Source organism: Micropterus dolomieu, linkage group LG15 (genome assembly GCF_021292245.1).
Source record: "Micropterus dolomieu isolate WLL.071019.BEF.003 ecotype Adirondacks linkage group LG15, ASM2129224v1, whole genome shotgun sequence".
Taxonomy (NCBI): Eukaryota; Metazoa; Chordata; class Actinopteri; order Centrarchiformes; family Centrarchidae; genus Micropterus; species Micropterus dolomieu.
In genome coordinates, this window is record NC_060164.1 from 2,492,880 (window position 1) to 2,519,506 (window position 26,627).

The 26,627-nt window shown below is 40.8% G+C and overlaps 1 protein-coding gene across 1 annotated transcript in view; it reads left to right on the forward strand.

Moving 5' to 3' along the window:
• Positions 1-26,627, forward strand: part of col13a1 (collagen, type XIII, alpha 1) — a 177,355-nt gene that overhangs the window by 61,892 nt on the left and 88,836 nt on the right. The window contains exons 2-4 of the mRNA XM_046071250.1: positions 9,748-9,755; positions 12,868-12,894; positions 23,548-23,574. The gene's annotated coding sequence lies outside the window, so the exon portion shown is untranslated. The remainder of the gene's footprint in view (positions 1-9,747; positions 9,756-12,867; positions 12,895-23,547; positions 23,575-26,627) is intronic.

The following is a 26,627-nucleotide window of genomic DNA, read 5'->3' on the forward strand; positions in this document are numbered from 1 at the left end:
GAAACTCATCAGTTAGCTAAACTTCAAATGTGCCTTCAGGATGTTAAAACCTGGATGACCTGTAATTTTCTAATGTTAAACTCAGATAAAACTGAAGTTATTGTTCTGGGGCCTAAGCACCTCCGTGACGCATTATCTAAACATATAATTTCCCTTGATGGCATCGCCCTGGACTCCAGCACCTGTGAGGAATCTTGCAGTTATCTTTGATCAGGACATGTCGTTTAAGTCTCACATTAAGCAAATTTCAAGGACCACCTTTTTCACCTACGTAATATTGCGAAAATCAGGAACATCCTGTCTAAAAATGATGCAGAAAAACTAGTCCATGCATTTGTTACTTCTAGGCTGGATTACTGCAATTCCTTATTATCAGGCTGCTCGAAAAAGTCCATTAAGACTCTTCAGCTGATCCAGAATGCTGCAGCACGTATTCTGACAGGAACCAGGAAAAGAGATCATATTTCTCCTGTTTTAGCTTCTTTGCATGGGCTTCCAGTAAAATCCAGAATAGAATTTAAAATCATTCTTCTTACCTACAAAGCTCTTAATGGTCAGGCACCATCTTATCTTAAAGAGCTCATAGTACCTTACTACCCCACCAGAGCACTGCGCTCCCAGAATGCAGGGTTACTTGTGGTTCCTAGAGTCTCCAAAAGTAGACTAGGAGCCAGAGCGTTCAGGTATCAAGCTCCTCTCCTGTGGAACCAGGTTCCAGTTTGGGTTCAGGAGGCAGACACCATGTCCACATTTAAGAGTAGGCTTAAGACTTTTGATAAAGCTTATAGTTAGGGCTGGCTCAGGTGAGTCCTGAACCATCCCTTAGTTATGCTGCTATAGGCCTAGACTGCCAGGGGATTTCCTATGATGCACTGAGCTCCTCTCTCCTCTACTTTCTCTCCCTCTGTATGCAACCTCATCCCATTATTGCATGTTACTAACACAACTTCTCCCCTTTCCGGTAGTCTTGTGCTTTCTCGTCCCTCTCCTCATTCAAAATGCACATGCCCCCAAAGTGGCAATCAACACAAAACTTGCACAAAACGACCTTTCAATCGTCTTCCAGAGTAGTCATTGACATATTTCCTCAGATCTCTCTGTGGTGCCCACCAAAAGCCTGACAGCCAAAACATTTGCACAGGCTGCTGCTGTGTGTGTTTATAAGTGCAACTGGAGAACAGGGAATCTGAGGGAGGGTCTTAAGATGGGAGTCCACCTGCCCACCAGTTTACTCTTTGTAATACAAAATGTCAAGTAGGCTGAGAATAAAAAGGGCATTACCAGGCTTGATTTGAAGATTTAGAATTATTGCAGATGCAGAAGTAAAAGCCATTATGTTGAAGCATTCTCGTAGAACACAGGGGCACTTGATAAAATTGTTTGCTGTATATTATTTGCTATTATACCAACACATTTAAAAGCATAATTGCTTTGAAAACATGCAAAAGTCACGGATAAGTAAATCACTGACTCTAATAGGAGCTGGAAACACCCATGACTTTGCATGTTGGCATGTAATATTAGATTTCCATTTCCAGCCACATCTAACCTGTGTCCTTAAATAAGCAGAAACAACAGGTGTTAGCAATAGTTAGACAGCATTAAGCTTAGCAGAGGATATCAATGCAGTCAAGCAAATTCCCTTTTAGTGTTTGTGTTTGTTTATGAGTGTAAAGTTTGTTTCATGTTGTGCCCACTGCTTGTTGCGCTGCAGCGGCCCCTCTTCAGGCGCCACTTCATGTGTTATATTTGAACACCCTACCCCTAAGTGCCTTTGGATCAAGGTTCTCTACAGTATGTCCCTTGGGTGAATGGCTCCAGCCAACAGGATGTGATGGTGGGCCCAGAATGCTACTAGAATCTTGCTTCCATGTTTGCTTTCCCCATGCTTGCATGGAGAGAATGTTTAAGCCTACCTTTTAGGGAGTGGATTACAACTGCAGAAATTACTGGAACAGCTATGTTCTGCTGTAATTAAGACTGTGTTTAACTTCACGGGTCTGCTTAAAATTATACATGTATTGACCACTGGGAGCAACCAACAGGTCTTACTCAGAAATGCAACAGATATTTTGTACTTCAGCACTGCCAAACAAAATTTGGGCTTAGAGGATTTCTTGTGGCATGTTGATTTATTAAAGGCTAAAGAAGTCAGTTGTCCGAAATGGTAATACTGAACTGTGCCTGGGTTTGCAATGTAGATCCGCAACCACAGTGGGTTCACAAGGTCCCACGAACCTTCAGTGAATTTACCTTTTGTTTTGTTTATTTAAAGTTTCAGACCGTTTAATTCACGCAACTCTTAATTCAGAAACAACCATGTTTCTTTTAAAGCCTTTATTCCAGTTTGAATTAACGTTAACCTCACTCCTCTCAACGACAACAAAGTCGGAGGCCAGCCACATGAGTCAGTTACACCACCATAGCCAAAACTAAATTACATTGAATCCTATTACTCTCATTGATTGCATCCTGGTTGTTTAGTCATTATTGATTTTATTTCTTTGATATATTTAACCTCACTTTGTATTCACCTTAGTTGTAATAAAAGATGATGATTTGACATTTCACATTAGAGATTTGCCATCAGTGATTTTCCCCACCGAGCTGTAATCAGCTTTCTCATCGTCCTTGTGAAAAGGTGGAAGTGTATTTGTGAAAGGTCTATGTTACAGGGCTGAGTGTGAGTCTTGGGCTGGTCCTGACTGTCTGTTACTCTCATATGTTTATGTTTAATAGGTTTTCCTTGTCTAGAGAAACTAATAAACCATCATAGAAGAATAATTCACAAAATCAAAGGGTTGCACCAAAAGTGACACCAATATTTTTTACTGTAGAACAAAACTACAATATTCATGCAAATAATTCAAAATATTCTCTTTTTCTCAAATGAAAAATGGTCTCTAACCTGGGATTTGGAAAACCAAACAGGTGATTTTTGGCAACCAATGGCTATTTGTATTTCATAATTATTCTGGAATCAGTTATTTATCTACTTACTCAAGTCTATAAATACTTTTATCAGCCACTATGTCAACGTTTTTTATTTATTTTTATTTTGAATGAAGATAAAGTAACTCCCACAGAGAATGTAAAATATAGAGGAGATTACACCACAAAGACCCCTGTAAAGGTCACAAGCTGTCGATGCTGCATTTATATAATTATATAATTATATAATTGCCATGTTTCCATCTAGGGCTACGTTCAGACTGCAGGCCTTAATGCTCACATTATTGTCTAAATGTGGCCCATATCAGACTGCAGTGTCTACTCTTCACAGCCTGAAAGTGACCCGCATGCGCGAAATAACATGACGTCACATGCAGCATGCTGTTTTACAGAAGTAAACAGAGCCACAGAGGTTTTCACTTTTTCGGCTCCATCTACAGCAGGACTGTGACAACAGCTGCTCTGGATGACATCTTTTTAAATCCGACCTGAGTCTGGACACTCAGGTTGGATTTGGGCCACTTTCATATGTGGCCTGGAAAAGATCAGATTCCATGTGACTTTTGGGTCACTTTGGCCTGCAGTCTGAACATAGCCTGGTTGCGCACAGACCCGGAGCTCTCTCTTTAGTAGCTTTAGTAGCGTCTATGGGAGTATTGTTTTGGTCGTGCACCTAGCGATTATACACACAATGGGTCTGTTGGTACAACTGGCTGCATGAAAACATCACCGACCTAGGCGTTGAGCTAGCAGGCCACTCCCTCTACCATGCAGACCGCATATTTAATGTTACTATAAGCTGCTAAAATGAGATTGATCCAACAGAATTTCGTTGTATGAACAAATGCAATGACATACAGATCTATCTAAATATGTGCGTTTAACAAGGCTACGGCAAGCGTAGTTACGTCAGTAGCTGAAGTTACACATGGATGTAATAAACAAGACGTATGGTTTCCAAACCAGAAACAAAACCAGCTGCATGGAACTGATGGCCACTGATCTTAGAAAAATGGAGTGAGGTCCACAGGAATGTGTTTCAAGCGGGCAAACTGCTACCAGCCATGTCTCCGCATGTTATGGGAATATCCGGGAGACGCTAACAGCAGAAACAGCTGATCAGACGTGAGTTAGTTTGCTACTTCAGAACTTATTTGGCAAAAGTGTTTCCCACGCCCATTTGGTGCGTTAACTTTTTATAGACAAAGGCAAAAACCACCTCAAGAGATGAAATTCGTTTTATTTTATTTTTATTTTGCCATCAATCTTTTCTAATGCGACACTTCAAAATGCGAATAAAAAAAACGTTGATGGAAACACGGCTATTGTGAAAATTTATTTAAATCACATGATGAGTGTCAGACAGAGCTTACTTCTTGTTCCCATTAGGTGGCACTACGACTATTACCGAATATTGGCATGTAGATGTGTTCAGGGCGGGACTGTTATCAAACATGTAAAGTTTGCTACAGATGTGAGCATGTACACTGAAGTTCCAACAACTTCTTGTTTCATGGCGAATTATCGATTTTGGATACCTCGCCATGGGCACACTGTTCGACAAAAACTCACCGTTTGTACAGGTTTTAATCGTCAGTGGCTTTAGAATAGACTGAAGTCGGTCAGAGTGATTCTGTAATTCTGCCACAGAAATTTCCTATATGTAGGTGAAACGTGCTGGGTGGGCCAGCAGGTGGTGCTATGGCAATGGATGAATATTGGCATGTGCATGTGTTTATAGTGGGACTCTTATCAAATGTATAACATTTTGTAAAGATCTGAGCATGTACAGTCAAGTTACAACAACTTCCTGTGTCATGTCAAGTTTTACAACATGGCATCGTCAATGTGTTAAGGGTTTTCTGGGACAGTTTTGAAGTTGATATGACCAACCTGCTAGGAGTAGTACATCATAGTGTAAAACGTGACATTTCCTCTTGCCAGCAGGTGGCGCTATGACTTTGAGTGAATGTTGGCATATGGATGTGTTTCAGGATAGGACTGTTATCATACAAGTCAAATTTGGTGCAGATGTGAGCATGTACACTAAATTTATAACAACTTCCTGTGAAAACTCACTTTGTACAACTTTTAATTGTCAATTGGTTTAGACTGCTCAGCGAATTTGAAGTCGATCGGACTAATTCCCTAGGAGGAGTGTGTTAAAGTACGCACCCTGTAAATGGAGAAAAATGGGTTAAATTTCACTTTCAATAAAAAATGGCTGACTTCCTGTTGAGTTAAGGGTATGGGTCCTTGAGGCTTTTTTGTGTGTCTTGATATGTAAATGTAAATGCTCTGTATTTGTATAGCGCCTTTCTAGTTTTTGTGATCACTCAAAGCTTTTACACTACATTGCATGCATCATTCACACACTGAGCCCAAGTGCTCAAACAGAAACTAACATTCACACACATTGAACTGCCAATCTTCCGATTAACGGGACATCCACTCTACCTCCTGATACACAGCCGCCCCTACATATGTCCCCGAACAATTTCTTGAATGTAGGTTACACATGGCGTGGGGGCTAATTTTTTCCAATTTTTTGTGCAAGGCCAAGTTTGGTGAGTTTTTGAGCGTGTTAGGCCTCCAAAAATGAGTTTACTTTGTGGAAAAAGAAAAAAATCCTTCAGTTCCAATAGGGACCTTGCATGTTTCATGCACGGGCCCTAAAAAAGCAACTCTTCAGTTGAATACTAAGGCATTCAAGGGTTAGCATAGAAAATAGTAAAAATGCACTGACTTTAGGTGAAGAACAAAAGATACCTACGTACGTTTAAGAAAACTAGGATACAAAAAAAGAATGCAAAGATGTTAGTTCAAAGCGGTTTTAGGGGGAAAGTCCCAGTCGAGCTCTTGTAGGCAACTAGCCAAATGAAGAGTTTGGGGCGTGGAGGAAGGTTTTCACACTGAAAACTCCTATTCCTTTGTTTGAAATTTTTAAGATGGCTACTCAGGTTTTCTGACTAGTGATATTTACTTAAAGTTTTAGTTAAATTCACATACTTGACTACATCACTACGGTCAGTCAACAGTAAATCAAAATATGAAATAGAATAGTCGTTATCAAACATGAGGGAAACATGATTAAGCAACAACTATTTTAGCAGATCATTCGGTCCTTTACCTGACATTCCTGGCTAACCAGCTGTTGAGATGATTCCTAATACTATTTAACTTTCAAAGCATTATTGCCAGCACTATAGGTGGCATAAATTAAACAACACAGTTTGCTTTACACAATATAATATATGTACAAAAGACTCTTAACCTTCTCTTACATTGTTTAATACCCATTCTGTGTTCTTTAGTTGAGACAGTGAGAGAGCAATCAGGTCGGGTAAATTTAAAAATGCTATAGTTACTAGACGTAACTCCAGTTCTATGAGTGTGCATGAGTGAGATAAACTTTATATTTTAGTATTTTACACACAGGTCCAAAAGACACACACGCACAAACAGGACTCATAGCAACACAAGGAGAGATGTCAGAGTGAGGGGGCTGCCACTCTGTGCAGCGTCCAAGCAGTTGGGGGTTGAGGTCTCCAGGAGGTGAACTGGCACCTCTCCAGCTACCAGTCCACACTCCGCAACTCTGGTCCAAGCTGGATTCAAACCGGCATCCCTCCGGTTCCCAGCCTAATCCTTACGGACTGAGCTACTGCTTTGTATTAAGTTGACCTAAGAACCTTTTCTATTTAGTTTCAGGCACACTTCATGTTGGATATGTTTAAAGGAATGTCAGTGTTAAAGAGTGTGGATCGCTAAATGACTGCTATGCTGTTAAGAGGGCATTAATCACAGGTGTGGGGTATATATTGCTCTCATTTAACTTGCACGTTAGACAGTATATTCTCACATATTCCTGTTCAGATAATGATAGGAGTGTTGTATGATGTACAGTATATGTAACAGTATTGTACTCATTGTTTTAATTTCTTTGTTTATTGACAGATACCACACACACACACATTTATCTCCTGAATACAATAACGTTGAACCATCCTTCCATCTCGACTCTCATTACCTGTATGAAGTCAATGCCTGCCCTGTACATCCTGGCCTTAAGTAGTGTTCTGGCTGACACTCCAGGTGGAGAGCGGTGATAAATACAACTAGTACCTTACACCCTGCATCCCAGGTTTCTCTGACTTACAGTATCATTGCAACAATATTGCCCAGATTTTCCATGACAATATTTATAGCCAGTGTTGGGCTATTATATTATAGCCCAACATTGAGAGAGTGGCGTTAACGTAACGGTTTATAAAAATACTGAATACTGCTCTTATAAATAGGCTACATGTGCAGAAAAACAGTAGTTCAAAAGTCGGGATTTACTTGCTGTATTTGTTTTATTTCAGCTGGTGGCTTAAAGAAACGTTATATGTTTTGTAAAAAACACATTTTTTGCTGCTGTTATGAATGTGACATTAGTTAAAAAGTCAGGAGAGACTGCTTTGTTTGGGTGTGAAGGGGGGTGGCACATATGTATGGGATAATTATCAACTCTGACGGCCACATACTGATTTTCTATTTTTTTTACTGGGCGTATTTAAAATCGTCTTTGATTGTTTGATTGAAGAGTTGAATTGAGGAGCATAATTCTGTGCAGCATATATTCGTGTAGCCCCTCCTCTCACTCCCTCTCTCTCTCTCTGTCTCATAAACACCGCTGCACAAACCTGTCCAAAGTTAGAATATAGCTGGGTTGTCGGGATTATTTAAATGGGAGGATAGCGGGCGAGAACAGAAAAATACAGGAGTATCCCGGGAAAAAGTTGACAGGTATGATTTATAACTATTCTGTCCTGTTATTCAGTCAATGGCTGTGTTGTCAGTGTTGGTAAACAAGAGGTTAACTCTTGGTGATTACTGGTTGGTTAAATAGCTAATTCACATGAATTCATATTTGTCTGAATAGGAACATATAAGAGATGACACTAATGATAAACGACTGGGAACCCTTACCTTAAACTCCATCAGGGGGTGAGAAGAAAGAGAGAGATGGTGTTTGTGTTTGCATGGGTATGTGTGTGAGTGACACAAGGAGGGGAGGATAAGAGGTGGTCATTACATTATCTTATTTGAATAGATTTCGGCTAAAATAAACCAAAGGGTCCTGTCTGAGTATTACAAATAAACTTATCTTCCTGGATGTGATTTCATTGTCTCACTGGTACCTTAAACACCACAGCCACACCAATACATGTACGTTTGCTGTTTTAAAGCAGTGCAGCTTATACACACACACACACACACACACACACACACACAAGCCGTGTAAGCCGCTTTCATAAAAAGACTCGCGGAAACAATATCTGCCCCATATGCTGCATTCACTCATTCATACTGAACAAAAGGTTTCTCATAACCACGTGTGCTTTCACAGAACCAGAAAAATAGAAAAAGACCATTATGTGTAACATAATACATGGCTGGCTGTGGCATTCCACACAGACATCGTTCCATCTCTGTTACTACAAACGTTTCCGGCTCAGAGGCGGATCGAATACTAACATAAGTAATAGTCCCGGAAAATAAGGCAGTGTGAAAGTGCATATTTGCAGGAATAAATGAAATGGTGAATGATTTCAATCTCAGCTTGACAAACAATAGGCCGGAGTTTAGCAATGTTCCCCAGCTGGGAAAAACAAGTTCAGAGTCAATACCTGGTCAAAAGTGACCCCTAGATATCAGAGATTAGATTGACCTTATGAAGCAAAGGCACATAGCTGTTTTCTACTCTTCTTAACTACACATTTGAAGTACTTTCACTCCACATCCAAGTTGGGATTGATTTGTGGGCAGACTCTTTGCAACACAGCCAGGGTAGTGAAATGTTTTCAAGTTTCAGGACTCACTGTGGCAGTCTCAGGAAACCGCATGGAGATTTTCAGATGCAAGATGATCGAGACCCCCGAAATTGAAACTGCTGTTTATGATTGATGCTTAAATGAACATGACGTGTGGAAACATCCTAGCCTGGCTTTGTCTGGGGAATAATTCCTAGTGTCTTGATGTTGTTTGAAGAAATAGATTAAACACATTAGTAAGTCATTGCCTACACAAACATGCACAGTACATAGTGGCTGCAGAGAATATTTCTGAAACATGTCTGTGAAGATTTTCAGTTATGCTGGTCATAGTTATCCAAGGCGGGTTAAAATCAAGGGCAACTGGCTGTTTAATCTTGATCATTATGTAAATAATGGATACCACTTGGTTCGTTGGTGCTCTTGGCTGTTGCTGTCCTTTCATTTCCTCCCAGGAGATTGAACAAACACTCATATTTGGCCTCATGTGACAATACCAACGGCTGTTCAGACCCAGGCTCTCTGGGATTTACCTCTAAAGGTCATTAGAGGTAACTCTAATGACCATAATGTGGTTGCAACAGACAGAAACACTAACAAACCAAGCGGTATCCATCACCTTGATAACGACCCCACAGAGGTTACATGGATGAGATTCCCTGCCAGTCATAACTTGAATGAGAGGCGAAACATCTTCAAGTATCTTCAACCAAATCCAGTTGCCCTTGATTTTAACCCACCATGGACTTCTGAAACATGTTTAGTTCACAGTAACAACTGGCTTACTAACTGGGCACCTGCCACAAGGCCCTAGACAGTTAGGGGTGGAATCATGGTCAGCATCTAATATTTGCTTTGCTGACCCTGTTCACGGTACACTGAGAACCAATCATAAGCAGGACTTCAGACTGTATGTAACATATGTTTTTATAAACTATAAATCTAAATATTTTCTTTCTTTCTCACTGTCTTACAGGACCTCCAGTAAGTACACCAGACGCCTTGTGTGACCTGCTTGTGGTAAAGTGACTTGTAATTTTTACACTTTGGTGTGATGTAGATGAAATGGAAAATATAGTTACTTTTCTGGATGCAATGATAATGTGTACATTGCTTAATGATGTGGCTCTTGTTTCTGTCATGAACCAAATGTTTTGTATACATGTTATAGTTTTAACCTACACTTCAAATTGTACACACAGTTTTGATTTTTACAAATCATTTAAGTCTTCCACTTTTTTAGAATTCAATCTGTGAATTAAATATTTAAGTACCTGGGGCCTCATTTATAAAATAGACTTACGTATGACCATAGACTGTATAAAAAAAAGTGTACATAGTCAATGTGAGGTCACCCGTTGGTTTGTGGACTACTGTTTTGAAGCCTCAAGTTTGGCATTTTGGACGTCGCCATCTTGTTTTTTTTTAAACAAGCCATACCTCCTCCACTCTAGTGCTCAGCACCAGACAGTACCCACCCAGCCACAGCCTGTTCGCCCTGCTGAACTTCTGGGAAGAGATACATATGTATCTGCTGTCATACCACCAGACTGCAGAGCAGCTTTTTCCCCCAGGCTGTGAGACTAAATTCATCCTCAGCACTCAATAGAAAACTGTTTATTACTTTACTGTTAATTGCTATGACTTGTTATTTATCCACTCACCCATATTTATTTTGTATATAATATGCTTTTTGTGAGTAGCATAAAGGGAACTACTTTATCTCGTAAATCCCTGTGGTGTAAAATGATAAATAAATCTACCTTGTAAGCACACCATCAGAAATGATTTTAAGTTCAAGTATAAATCTAAGAACATTTTTGAAAATGAGGACCCTGGACTCTTACCTTCACAACAAGAAAGCTGTAGGTTTGAATCTACTGGACAGCTGGGGTTTTTCTGTGTGGATTTTGCATGATCTCCCCACCTAAATTATTAACTCTAATTGTGTATTCACATACAACACAAAATTAATGTTCGCCTTGCATTATTCGCGCAAGTTTAAACACTGGTACCATATTTTTACTGCGTTTCACCTGCTGCAGAGCTCTCCTGTCCTCGGCCGTGCACATCCCATGCCAGTTATTATTACTGGTCAGCAGCTGTGGACTGCCTCCATTCCCAGATTCGTCACATATTCATAAACATATTCCTACCGAGTTTTAAGTTGCATTTCTGTGGCAATCATGATTGTATATGTGAACACTACACAAACTTTTTATGAGGTCGCGCCAAGCTGATTTCGAACTCACTAGAAGTAGTAGATGAAATGCCTACGAGCTAGTCGCACATTCACCGATCTTTGGCTTCCAGTCACGTATTGATTAGGTACGTCAGTATCCAGGTAACATTTTGTTTGGGGCTGATCTATCAATCTTACAAAATACCTGAACATGTTTATCAAGGGTTTTTTCTCAAGGCTACAGCAACATTGGCCACTACATTACACACTAATACAGTCTAAATACATGAAATTATTGTCGACAATGAGCCACAGAAAGAGTAGGAAACAAGTGGTAGCCTAATATTCTGCCCACAACACAGTAGGCTACCAATATGGACTTAATTCACAGTCATTATCTTTCCTTTTGTGTATATATACAGCCACTCAGACCTTTATTTTCCAGTAACAGCTTGTCAATACCGCGTTTTAATGCCAAGCTTTAGCTGCTCCAAATTATGCAGCCAGCACGGTGTTCCATTGAAATAGGCTAATAGCCGAAAATTACCAAACATTTTAATCCGTGAATCAGTTGTTCATATACAGTTTGCCAAATTAACTAACAACTGCTGTGATCGTGAACATATTTGCTTTTTGTGTTGGATACATATCTTGAAACTGGCTTGCTGGCATCATGACTGTTCACAGGGGCTTGACCCTGTTGGCCCTGTGCATGTAATACACTTTAAAATAATCAGAGGTGATGGGAAACACCTTATGACTCTGATAAAACTAGGGATGAGGATCGTTAATTTTTATTGATATTGATACCCTTGTTGAGACTGCTTAACAATCCGATTCTTTGGTGATACCACTATCGATACTTGACTGCCAAACAAGTGTGTGAATGGGTTTGGCAGTCAGGCGATGTGGGAAGGAGGGAATGTCCAAGGGTATCTGGTGGACTGATGGAAAATGGCAGTGAAAGGGCTTGAGGAACCAGAAAAGTGGCTGAAGAGGAGGGACAGAGAAACAGACTCAAAGTCAGCCTGATTTAGTAGAAATACTACTTATCTATGACTAGCCAAGCGTCAGCCACACTAACCCAGAGCCTCAAGACTGAAGTGCAACTACATTTCTGACATGGAGGAGAGCAGTGTATAAAATTAAGAATCTACAAACTAAAATGTGTGGTTTTAGTTCATAAATCAATGATAAAAAAATAGTTGTAGTATTTTCCTATGTCCCTACTGTTATTTCAGGTTTATATTGGGTCTAAGGGGATTGGCTATGAGCCCATAGGTCAAAAAGAGAAGAAGGGAAGTCTTTATCAAACCACTTTTTGAGAATTTCCAGTATGTTGACTTCAAACCAATTAGCATTCCATCCTTTACCTAAGAGCTGCTCACACAAGAAGCAACGGTTTGTGTTCCGTTCACACAATGAAAGAAAAATTCACTTGACTTTTGACAATGTGCCGCTGTGCCCCTACTTGTTCTGAAATCTATTGTATTCTAGCTCTTTGTGTTTTGTTTTTGATGCTGCCATGTTGTTATATCCACATTAGCAAGGTATTCTAGTTGGGTGAGGTCAGTTCAGAGATTTGAAGAAACATAACAACTTTTAGCATGCAAAACCTCTCTGTGGTTTTTCCATGTTCAGAAAAATCTTTTGTTGTGTTAAAATATGATTCACTAAATGCCTGTTGACCAGTTTAAAGTTTAAAGAGGCATGCTACTGCATAAGCAGGCTTCTTTCTGTGTGCTGTCACTGAGCTGAAAAGGCCAAAATAAAACATAAGCAAGACAGTAATTACCTCTAGTCTCTCCAAATATTTTTTTCTGGCCTGGTTCCGTGCAGGTATCTATATGTGGACTTTATCTGTAACATTTACTCTTTCCTTTTTGTACCAATTTTCTCTCAACCCTTTTCTAGGGTCCTCCTGGACGAGCAGGCTTTCCGGTAACTGTCTTCTTAACTTGTGTCTTTGTGTGTCTTTATATACAGCACTTGCATGTGTTAATAGCAATCACTGCAGTGTTAATCCCTCCGCTTGCTCTCTCCTGAGTAGTTGTCTTTATTTTGATTTCCAAATGAGTTTTAATGAAAATGGACACAGCAAAACTAAATATATCCAGCTGTTGTCACTAGATGGTAGCCGTAGCTTTCCCAGGACATTTGTTTAAACAGTGAACACAACAAAATACATCTATATCCTACTAATTTGTTTTACTAAATGTGTTTTTGAGGAAACATACTTGCTGCGTTGATTAAAGCGAGGCTGTGCAACTTTTGAAAGAAGATATAACTCAAACTCTGAAATACACATGAAAGGTTGAATTCACAAGCATTACCTGGTGTTCCTTGGTCTGGGATGACCATTGGCTTATGGTAGCTAATTTTATGTACTGCAAACTCTGTGTTGCTGTGTAAAAAGAAAGTGTCAGTTTGTTGAACTATCTGGTAGAAACTAAGTTTCTGAGTAAAGTTAACATGCGAAGTTCAATACGTTCAGGGGTTTTGCCTTACCTGGTCTGGTGTTACAATTAGCTTATGGTGGCTTATGTTCCTGCTTGTGGTTCCATTCCATTCATTCAGTCAGATTCCTCAATGATGTCTTCTACTTCTACAGTGTTGGGGAATAGTGGCCCGTGGTAGCCTGGCTATTTTCAAAATAATATTATGTTTCAATTTGCTACTTTTTTTCCTTTAAAGAGCCAGGCATTTGGTCATTGTGTAATGTAAGATGTCTGTGAAGATTCATCCAGGTCATAGTTATCCAGGGATGGCAAAATCAAGGGCAGCTGGACTTTACTGAAGATACTCAAAGATGTTTCGCCTCTCATCCACGAGGCTTCAATTCTTACTGACTGGCAGGGAAACCCATCTATTTAACATCTGTGGGGTTGTAGGTTGCCGCTGGTTTTGGTAGTGCTCCTGGCTGACAACCACATTCATTTGTTTTGTAGTTTAATAAATATAGCACAAAATATAATTTACATTAATAGACGTTTCTTAATGTAATAGCTGCAGTGTGTTAAGCTACTCTAGCTAGCTAGCGAGTAGCTTGTAGCGTATCTTGTAGCATAGCTTTTAGTGGAGTTTTTTTCTTTCAATAAAATGTAGTGTTGCTGTAGCTCATTTACTAAAACTACCATCTTTTTTATTGACACAAATGATAAGAAATAAAGAGGGCAGAAGATAGATAGGGGATACAATGATTTGATTGTGCAACTCTTCTAGACTTTCCAAACGTTATTGGACCAATTAGATCGAATTCTAATTATGACACAAGTCATTTCGCATGGGTTGTGACAGTCAAAACATTTACACCATTTTATATCCACTTCTTTTACAGTGTGAGTCTATGGGAAAAGTATTTTGGGGCCAGTGTGCATCACGTGAGGAACCCAGAAGTTTTAATTCGACGGTTCAGCCACTGAAATTGCAAGCTGTCTTTGACTGACTGAGGGCTGGAGGATGTGCTTTTAGGAAAGAGTTACATGAGAACTGTAAATTAGTATAATAAATGCCCCAATAATACCATATAAGGCTACTCACCCTGCCCCAAATGTCAGGAAGTGTTCATTTGTGAAAATTACATCAAAGAATAAAAACAACTTTGAGTTGGACATTGTGTCGTGCTGTCAGAGAACCAGAAAGGGAAGTCTATTATTTTCATCTATGTCAGCAGTGATTCCACTGCAAGGGAGGGAACAGGGCTGGTTCAGTGTGTCTGTCTGCAGAGTTGTGGCTCTAACAAGTTTTACATTTGCAGAAGCACTCTCATTGCACTTTTTAAACCAAATCACACGTACAAGCCACTTAAGAACTAATCTGTTTGTACGAGTGGTTCTTGCATGAGGCCTATGTTCCCCTCTCACTTTAAACACATACAGACAACTTAAAGTTCTCCATATGCAAAAGAAACATGTTTGGGTCATAGAGCTGGAGGAATTGTGCAGCAGCGATCAGGTTTCTATCTATGGAATGCAGTGCAACATGTGAACTGAATGAGGTTTTACAAAACACTCACTTCATCTAATGGCTATAAGACCTACTTTTATGAAGTTTGAATTTTGTGATTACTGCAAATAAATTTGTGAGTCACTGTTTTTTTTTTCTTTTCTTTGTTTCTGGTGAGAAGCTGGATACCATATTGTGCCAGACAGATTTTACTTTAAAAAGAGACTATTAATATACTCCTTTGTCTGTTTTATTTATTTAAATATGTTTTGTCACTGGGCTGGACATGGGAATGGGGGACACAAACAGACAGCACAGAGAAAGCACAACACCTGCAAATGCTCCGTATTTGTATAGCGCCTTTCTAGTCTTTTCGACCACTCAAAGCGCTTTTCACACTACATCTGCATTCACCAGTCACACACATTCATACACTGAGCCTAAGTGCTCAAACGGAAACTAACATTCACATGTGGTTGTCAGCCAGGAGCACTACCAAAACCAGGGGCAAATCGGTATCTGGCCCAAGGACACTTCGACACGCAACCAGGGGGAGACAGGGATTGAACCGCCGACCTTCCGATTAACGGGCAACCCGCTCTACCTCCTGAGCCACAGCCACCCCAAGAGAATGGGGATGGGGGGTGGGGACAACAGCAAATAGCAGAAGTAAACACCAATTGCAGAAAGCAACAAAACCTGCAAGAGAACGAGGAGGGTGCAAAACTAACAACAAACAAATAAACAAAAAACAAAAAGCAAAAATAAAGAGACAACCAGCCAAACAGCAGCAATAAACAACTGACATAGGAAGACAACTGAGAGAGAAATGAAAACAAGAAACAGTCAAGCAAAATCAATAAACACAGCACATGAGAGCTGGAATAATAACAATTAATTTAAATAAGTAACTGAAACGATTTTGACTTCTATAATTGTCAATAAATGTCTAATCAGTTTAAAGGCTTTTGCTCCTGGGTGAAAAGTTAAAGAAACCAGATGGTTAATTGTTTTTTTTAAACTATTCTTCAGGGTCAGAACAAACACTTGGTGGCAAACAGTGGATCACTTCACAAATCTGAGATATAACATTCTAAACAATTATCATAAAATCTTTTTTCAACAATATGCATGAGTAAAGTAAAAGTAAAATCTTTTTCAGTCCCTGATTTAAAGAGATGAATTCTGTACTGGCTTATAGTTCAGGAAATTACAGATTAATTTTATTGAGCTGTAAATATTTATGAAAACACTGATCTGTAGTATATTACTTGTGGGAAACAAGTGAATATCTCTCAGACTTGAAGATGTCCATTATGTATGAGTTAATTATTAGGAAAGTGGTTGTCCACAAATGTTCCAAAAAATATACACAGTCTACTCGGTCATGCAATGTGTCTCCACAAATCGTTTCTCACAGAGAGCTCCTCAGCACAGGTGAACACTCTGACCTATGGCCCTGTATCCATCTAAGGCCCTACAACTCTCCTTATCAGAATCAGAATCAGAAGGAGCTTTACTGCCAAGTAGTGTTTTACACATATGAGGAATTTCCTGTGGTGCTACACGTAGACAAACATACAGTCAACATAAATAAATGTAGAAATATTTAAATATGGAATGGAAGAACAACGTTGCAGATATGTGCCGTGCAGAAGTAACGCAACGGAAGAGAATATTGTGTACATATAAATATATATACTGACAACATAAAAATATACAACAACAAATATGTGCTACGTGCCAGATCTGTGCACGACACAAGATGAAACAGTATTTACATGTACAGAGACATTTGTATCATTTGCAAGGGGGGAGTGTCTGTAGGGGACCCAGGCCTATTTAATGAGGCTAGCTGCAGACGGGAAAAAACTGTTTTTGTGGCAAGAGGTTTTGGTCCTGATTGACTGCAGCCTCCTGCCAGAGGGGAGAGTCTGAAACAGTTTGTGGCCGGGATGGGAGTCATCAGCTGCAATCTTTCCTGCTCGCCTCAGAGTCCTCGAGGAGTACAGGTCCAGAAGAGAAGGAAGATTGCAGCCAACCACCTTCTCTGCAGAGCAAATGATACGCAGTGGCAGCAGCGTACCAGATGGTGATGGAGGAGGTGAGGATGGACTCAATGATGGCGGTGTAGAAGTGCACCATCATTGTCTTTGGCAGGCTGAACTTCTTCATCTGCCACAGGAAGTACATCCTCTGCTGGGCCTTCTTGGTGAGGGAGGTTCAGTTCAGTTCCCACTTGAGGTCCTGGGAGATGACCGTGCCCAGGAAGCGGAAGGAGTCCACAGTGGTGACTGGGGAGTCACACAGGATGATGGGGGAGGGTGGGGCTGGGCTCTTTCTAAAATCCACAACCATCTCCACGGTCTTCAGAGCGTTGCGCTCCAGACTGTTCTGGCTGCACCAGGTCACCAGATGGTTGATCTCCCACCTGTAGGCGGACTCATCCCCAATGAGGTGAGCCCAATGAGGGTGGTGTTATCCGCAAACTTCAGGAGCTTGACAGACTGGTAGCTGGAGGTGCAGCTGTTGGTGTACAGTGAGAAGAGTATGGGGGATAGAACGCTACCTTGAGCGGATCCGGTGCTGATGGTCCTGGAATCAGAGACATGTTTTCCCTGCTTCACGTGCTGCTTCCTGTCCGTCAGGAAGTCTGTGATCTACCTGCAGGTGGAGTCAAGCACGTTCAGCTGAGAGAGCTTGTCCTGCAGCAGGGCCGGGATGATTGTGTTAAAAGCAGAGCTGAAATCCACAAACAGGATCCTGGCGTAGGTTCCTGGGGAGTCCAGGTGCTGGAGGATGTAGTGAAGGGCCATGTTTACAGCATCATCTACAGACCTGTAGGCTCTGTAGGCGAACTGCAGGGGATCCAGGAGTGGGTCTGTAACGGATTTTAGGTGGGACAACACAAGGTGTTCAAAGGACTTCATAACCACAGAGGTCAGGGCGACGGGTTTGTAGTCGTTTAGTCCAGTGGTCCTTGGTTTCTTGGGGACAGGGATGATGGTGGAGGCTTTGAAGCAGGCTGGCACCATGGCATGTCTCCAGTGAGGTGTTAAAAATGTCTGTGAACACTAGAGACAGCTTCAGAACAGTGCTTCAGGGTGGATGGGGAGACAGAGTCCGGCCCAGCTGCTTTGCGGGGTTTCTGCCTCCTGAAAAGACCGATGACTTCCCTCTCTGTGATGGAGAGAGGAGGAGAGGGGGTGGAGCTGACCAGCTCTGAGGAGGGGGCGGAAGAAGTGGTGGACTGAGGCTGAAGCTGAGCGGAGGGGTCATGGGGGATGGTGTCTGATTCACTCTTAAAGTGGCCTCCTCCAGCAGTGGGCCTTCAAACAGCTGTCATCACCAGAGCTCTGTCTAGTCTTGAAAGAGATACTGCAGGGCAGAGGGATTAAAAAGGAAATAGATATCCTCATCTAAAGCTATAGAGCAGGGCCTTAAACTGAGAGTTTTTGTCATAGACACCAACCACTTGCCTCAAATGATGTAAGGAATAGTCGATCCTCTTTTTGCATTGATGATCAAAACACCTGAAACGTATCAGGAGTCAGGGTTGGTCATGCCTGCATCAAATTGTTTTTTGTTTTGTTTTTTTTACACTGTCACAGTGTCATGGAATGCTCTAGTCTTAACACTATGCACGGCATGGTTACAGTAACTGACTAAGCCCTCTCAACAAAAATGATTATATACCTTAAATGGATACCATGGCATTAGGACTTTAACAAACTCTGTATAATCAGTGTTAGCACCTCTTTCTCTGTAGTAGATTATTTATTATATTTATTACAAACCGATGTTAGTGATATGATGTTCTTATAATGTGTCAGTGGAATAAGATTCTAATTAATTTGATGAGAAGAGCCTGTAAGTCTACATGTCAAGGTATCCCTTTAAGAGTTCACTTCTGTCTTCAGTCTAAACTTCGTATTGACCCTGTTCCTTCTATTGCATTGGCCAATAGGGTGACAGAGGAAGTATGGGTATTCCTGGAAGAATGGTGAGTGACTTTGTGCATCAAGAGCACTGTGGTTACATTTCTTATGACATGGCCAGTGGCAAAAGCAACATATCATTTCTTTGACTTAAGAGAAAGACTGCTATTTTGATGACTGCAGCACTGAGAGCACTGTGACTGTTGGCCATGTGCCAATTAAGCATAGACTTGCTGATAATTAAACATTGTAATTAGTTAATTGTGGAAATACAATTAACTAATTAATATAACTACATATCTATATATATCAATATATCAATATATATATATATATATATCTATAATAGTTGAAGATTCGATGCTTCGATGGGCAGGGCCTGATTCAACTATCAATCTCACAGTCGAAGCTTCGCAGTGAAACAAGGATCATGCCATTTTGGCTATATGGGGGTGCTCAACGTCTGATTTTACATAGAACTACCAGTTTTCTGACAATAAGTTAATATACTGCCTATTACAATATACATTTCAACACTTAATGCTGTAAATAAACATGTAAAAATACTTTTTTACATGCTTTTTAACACTTTTAATAAATGTTTTTAAAGTGCGTAAATAAATCCAAAATTGTAACACTAACCCTGGGTCGTCCGTGCGCATGTGTAGGCGTAGCGAGCATATGTGTGGTGCCAGAAGAGAAACACTTGCTGAAGAGACGGAACCCAGCTTCACTGGTGTTGTGCTGAGTTGTCCGCAGTCTGTAATGGTAAAATAAATGTGTTAATTTACAATGGATTTATATTCCTTAGCTTCTGACCTTTCAAAGGAGACCAGAATTATGCATCTAGGCAAATGGTTGAGGAGTTATTCCTGATTCATTTTAGGTATGTTATTTTAGGCGTTTTTCCAGGAAAAGGTGTCAGTTTCCAACAGGTTAACACTACTTGATACATTTAATTTGCAAGTAGTGGCTCCTAAGGGTCAGGAGAGGAATTTGTTTTGAGGACTACTTTTGCATTACCTCGCAATACTTTGCGTTCCCTCGCAATACGTTTATCGATCAAGCACTGTGTTCCATTATATCAATTCAACGTTTTAGTTTTTTTTTTTCATTTTACTGATAGAGCCGCTGGCTGCTTTCAGGCTGGATAGGCTGGATGTGCAGGCTTTCTCTTCCTTTGCTTGAGTCTTCAGTGCAGTTTAGTGACTTTTTATTCGTTTATTACCTCTTATTGTCATCTACCGTATTTGGACTAAACACTCAGGAATGATCAGCCTCACATGTGACTAATGGAAATTATTATAATTGATGTAAAAGTGTTTCCTAACAGACTCTCCGACTCTCTCTGACTTTAATTGTCTCCATAATAAAAGTTAATGGGGTAAATAACAGGAAAGAGAAATCTGTTTTAATGTATTAAGAAAGTTTGTGTGTGGTGTTTTTGTTGTTAAGACCTACAGTGAACACAGTGATTTTAAAGGATCAGTGTGTAATATTTCTGAGGATTTATTGACTCTGGTTTATTAGAAGTAAGAAGGGAAGTGACAAATTTGGACAAATGAAAGAGCACGTGTTATTTAGCACGAGAGCCGGCAGTGTGTCGATCTTCATAAGATGAAGCCAGACGGAGTCGGGACAGATGCAGACAGATGACGGCAAAAAATCACGGACATAATCGGTGTGGATTTTCCCGGATGGAAGGCTCTGATGTGGGACAGATGTTTTCAAAGCAGAGCTGTTTTCTGTTGGACAGGTAATTAAGTTAGTCGGACTTTAGCGATGCAAATGAAAGCTGTTGTTTGATAGCTTTAGCTAGAAGCCGTCCATAATCACAGAGAGAAGTGACGCGCTTCTCCTTTCAGTGGTGTAAAATATGTAACGTTAGTTGGATTAATTTCATGTAGCCTTGTTATTCTCTAGCGCTGTGGTTTGGCTTTTCCGGTTACGTTAGGGTCAGCTGATCAGTAATTGGCAATAAAACAGTAATGTTAGCTTACAGCATGGAAGCATCAGCTAATCACTAATTGGCAATAAAACGTAGCTTCCAGCATCTAAGATTAGATCAGCCAGCTAAACTTTTGCTAAGCTGGAAGATAAAATATGTTGTTGGATTGTAATTTAATGTGGTTATTCTACAGCGCTCTGTTATGGCTTTGTTACATGGACAGAAATGTGCCCTTACCTTCCTGAGGCAAACCGCTGATGATTATTATTGGCAATAAAACGGTATCAGCAGGGAAGCTCAGATCAGCAGCTAAACTTCACATTTTACTGCCCTGGTGGAAAACATGTATTTATTTTTACTGCTAATAGTGACACATAACATGACCGTGTGCTTATCAAGTGACCAATAATGAATACTTTCTGAATTTGCATTATATCATTATTGGATAGTGCTTTGCCACTGTGCACACAAATGTGTAATTTTTACTTTCACATGCTAAATGCCAATTAAAAACGTTGCACCGTTTTACCACAGGCTGAAATAATGGCTGTCAATACTACTTTTTGTTTCTGTTGTATTTCAAAAAAATAAAAAAGATAATTTGGCAAGATTTGCAGATTGCTTACCTAATTAATTCAGCAAAGCGGGAGGAGCCTCACCAGCCAATGCCTTTGTAAACTTATGTATCATGTGGTTTAGAATGGACTGTGGTGCAGAAACAGTGAGGCTTACATTTTCCTGTTATCTGTCAGTGGTCATACTTGATGCACTAGATTTTATAGTTTTTGAGATGTTTTTTACTTTGGTATGTTAGTCCAGATGAGCCAACCACCCTAAGATGTAACAAAAAGTACGATTACAGTACAGTAAAATAATGTATTAGAGGAGTATGAGACATCATGTAACACTTCATTTCTTGATGTGGCTGTTGTTTAATGAACAAGTAACAATAATATTCACAATAATATGGTTTATGGTTTTACTGAATAATCAAGTAAATATAATTTCTTAATATATCAATGTAAAGAAACCTGATTTCTTGACTGGCAACTCTTTGCTATCTCACAGAGAACATCTTTTGTCCTGTCTCAGGCACCGTAGCTATACAACTCCCTTGGATGGCTAAGGGGGGTGCAATTCGCAACTCTCACCACTAGATGCCAACTAAACTTACACATTGAACCTTTAACTAGTGAATCATAAAACAAATCAAATATAAAACTTGGTAGTGATACACTTTTAATCTGTTATCTGTCTTCACTTGGTATGAAACTCCAGCAATGTTGTGAGATTAGTCCGATCAGCTGCAGCGTCCAATCAGTAACGGCTTTCCAGTAAGGGGGCATGTCGGTCAGTCTGTGATGCAGACTTTCGCGAAGGATGCACTCGTGTATCCTCGCTCATAGCTCCTCAGAGATTGATCCTCGCTCATAGCTCCTCAGAGATTGATCCTCGCTCCTCGCTTCTCGCCTCTCGGTAACATTTGAAAAGCCTACACGAGCCGCATGTTTACAATTTTACCCCCATTTACGTTAGTGGAGCGCTAAACTGGAAGTTAGCCTGCTCAGCCGGCAAAAGTCAACACAGTGGACGTTGTAGCGCTACTGCCGACTAGCGTTTGGGGGTGTAATTGCAGAATGACGGACACACCTACGCACAAGTATAAATACATGGCTACGTGCGTAGCCTACGGTGTAGGTACGCATGTAGGCCCTACGCAGGAATATAAATGGGCCTTAAGGCAATTAAGAAGCACCCATTGACTCACCGCAGTGAAGTTCCTCTGGTACCGTAGCCAGGAAAGTGGGTGATTTGTGGTATATCCACCCTCAAAATGTGAAAGCCTCCCAAAAGAATCCCAGATATCATAAAGTGCCTGACGCTCATTTACCAGTGATGATTTAGTGTTATTAACAAGCAGAGGCGCCACCAAAAGCAAAACAAATGGCACGAACAATGATGATGGGACAAATCCAGGGACAAAGAAACAGCGTGCCATGACAGTTAGCGCGATCTCATCTTACCCTAACTGAGTTTAGTATATTTACATGAAAGATGTACAACTGTTTGTCTCATTTTAAATGAAAATGACAGTAGAACTGACATCTTAGTCTAACTAGTCTAATCTAACTCTAACCACAAAAAATAATTGTTTCCCTTATGACTCTTCTCAAAGGAAGTGAAGTGACATGTTTAATCCTTACTCAAATTTGCTGTATCACTGTCTGTTAAGTCCATCTTGATGCTGCACATCTCTCCTCAGCTTTACCACACAGCAATCTTTAAGGTCTCTGTATGCTTTAAGCAAACTTGGCTATAGAAAGTGCAGTCAGACGACATCTAAAGGCAAACGTCTATCCCAGAACTGAGTTGAGGATAACATTTTGATAGTCTCTCGTTGAGAAAATGAAACATTATAAACAAAAACTGTAAAGAGTAAAGAAAAGCAATTACGGCATTGGTGCTATGCATGATAAGTGGTGAAAGCAGCTATAATAAAAGAAGGTGTGAATGTCGATTTATCTGTTAGACCATCTGACAAGCACTGTTTGAAGCACACTGAGGCCTTTAGCTTCTGTTTAGGGACCACTTAACTTACACATACAGTAGCCCCGTCATCACCTTCCCATCATTTGTCCTTAGGATGCTGCATGCCTCAAACCCTGTCGGTTGTCTCTAACACTGGTTCCTCTCTCTCTCTTGTGTCTCTCTCCTCTTCACACCCTTTTTGCATGCGACTGTGTCTGCTGTGACTGATCCCAGGGCTTAAAAGGACAAGCAGGGGAGAAGGTAAGTTTAGGAGCATGTGCCATTAGCAGGATTCCAATATTTTTGCAATTTAGCACTAGTCAAAGACAATTTTGGTTTGGTGTGCTTTGTTATTTTGTTCATCTATGGTCAACCCAGTCAACTTGCATCAGTGCAAGTATGAGCTGTAGAAAACCAGTGGAATATAAATAGGCTGTCATTTGACATTGCTAAAATGTGACTTAGTGAGTGGTGGTGTTGGTGTTTTGAAGTGCATAGCTGTGCAGTGTACTGTGTTTACAGGTAGCATGTGATTTATTTTAGGGACTCAGGTCTGTATTTCAAACAGCATGAGGGTTACATTCTGTAAATGGTTTCCCACCCTGGTTGGATTACCTGAGCTCTTTAAGCCATGAAACACAATAATAACTATTTGTCACATAAGCGTCTTAAAGTTCTAATTTGAGACTCGACAAAGAAAGTAGAGAGACAATTTTAAAGACCACAGCAGAGTACATGAGGGAATAAAGGGAATAGTTAAAAAACAGTTCAATCTTAGCTCATGCTGTCATGTTGAGGTAAAAGTTGAAAGGTGAATAAATATGAACTGCCAGCTGGAAGAGAAAAGATAGATATTGGCCTCTTGGTGGAAATGTAAGCACATTTTACTGTAGGCTCCAGTATCTCCCACTTGGCTTCATGAATTGCAAAAGCATGTCAACAGAGAAAGTAAACCTGCCAATGTCAGCAGGACAGGAGCATGAAATCCTCAGTGTAATTAACACTACCCGCAAAGAGTGTGTGATGTCTGTTGCAGTGTGCTGAAAGTTGACTGTAAGTTCAATGAAAATGAACTCAGATGTGGGGGTTACATCAAGTTAAAAGTATAGCTGCTTTAAGGAAAACTTAAAGGTACCCTGTGGAGTTTTTCATCACTTCTAGTGCTATTGAGTAATGCTTTTAAAAATGAGTCCCTGTTGTGTTTGCTCTTGTGCAAACGAGGCAGATGCATGTGCATGATGCATACCACTGGTTTCACACTATTCCACTGATCAACAGGTAGCAGTACCATATCAAAATATGCAGCAATACTTCAAAAAGGCAAGGAAAAATCAGACTGCTGGCTATAATTTAATTATTACAACTGTTGTGATGAGAAATACTGAATTTAAATAGAAACTTTGTTTACAAGAAAACTCCACAGGGCACCTTTAATGTAGTAGCTGGAAATACACATGGTCACATTCTTTGTCCTGTGTGCTCACAGCCATATATTGCTAAATGTTGAGCAATTTCTTTTCAGCAGCAACAATAATTATTTTCATTCTTTCGTCTAAACATTGACTAAATTGATCACATATGTAGCTTACTGTGCAACTCTGCTGCCCTCCTTAGCTGTATAGAGCTTCCTGTAAGTCCCTGTAACCTAAATGTTTGGTTTTCTGGCCATCAAATTTCTTTCTCATCAGCTTTGTTTCCAGCAATAGCACTGTGCAGCACCAAACAGCAGACAGACAAAGTTAGCAACTAGCTGGTTTCTCGTGAGTTGGTAGAAACTTACATTAAGAAACACCACTCCAATGGGATGATAATGTTGGTCTGTGTCACCATAACATGGCAAGGTTGTGTCCTCACGGTTAAGCTTTAATAAGGTGTGTCCCCTTTCACCTTAACATGTTGCAAACGTGGACACATGTTTGGACACTCTTCAAAACTCTTTCTCCACATTTGGTAAAGCAATCATAACATCCCCATTTATCAGCTGTCAAAGCCAGAAACAACAGATTTACATTTTTGTCATTGTTTGTTAGTTGTCATCAAATGGAAGGTAATTTGTGATGTGTAGGGCATAATGTGCAGCGACATTACAAACAGACCTCCTTGACAGTCATACCACAAAGACAAGCGTGTTAGCCAAGCCTAGTATAGTAGAAGGCGTCAAGTGTATTTCTAAGCCACAGGAGGAGAACAGGGTGGGTTGGTAGATATCTAGTGTTCTTATGAACAGTGACTTGAAATAGACACAAACAGAATGAGATGTGAGAGGACGCTGGCGCTGTTTATTCGCAGCTATTCCGTCTGCTATTCTTTCCTTTGCTCCTGTTTTGTTAGTGTTTGTGTTCACTGTACCCCTACCTCTGGACAGCCTTTCAGCTGGTTCCTGAAGCCACTTGGGCACCTCGACCGGACTACTGCCTCGTCGGTTAGCCGCTAGCTGGCTGCTCGTGCTCATCCAATGCGTGGTGGCTAACTCTAGCTGCATTAGCGGCTAACCCGATTTCCTAGCCCTTCTCACAGGCAACCTTCACCAGATGCAAGCCGTGACCGAGACTTTCATCTCCTCCTGTCATGCCGTGGATCATTTTGGCACTTGCTGTACATCAGTCATCCATCTCTGTGTCCCTAGTCATAGTCCATTGCTAACTGCTATCACGGAGCTCTAAGTCCCTCTGCTCAGAAATCATGTTCAAATACTGAACTCCGCAACTGGTCGAATTAATCAACTACTCCATTCCATCCTGCATCCCAGTCATCAAACATCTCGGACTTCTTCGACGACCCCGTTACATCCACAGAAGCCTTCGCCGCAAGTTTGTTTATCTTCACCACGGACAATCCATTCCATCCATCTGGTCCCCTGCACGCTCTGTCGCACCTCTCCCATGTCATCGGAACGCTTCCCCCGCTGCATCACATAGAGCTGTGCGCACCAACAGGCTGCACAAAAAACCTGGACTGGACCCTCCCTACCTCTTCTCCAGATCTCTGCAACTCATTCCTTCACTTTTTCGCTGATAAAATCAACACTATTTATCAGTCTCTATCCCCTGCATCTGACCTCCCAGTATCTACTCCAGCACCTACGACGGACCCTCTTCCCCCTATCCCGTCTGACCTCCCTCCTCCTCCTCCACACTGCCTCCTCTCCCAGTGCGACCTGGTCACCACTCCTGAAATCTCTAAACTCATCAGCTCTTCCAAACCCACTACCTGCTCACTTGATTGCCTCCCTACTCCACTCTTGAAGTCATGCCTCCCCATCCTTTCCCCCTACCTCACTAACCTCTTCAACTCCTCACTGTCCCCTCCACAGC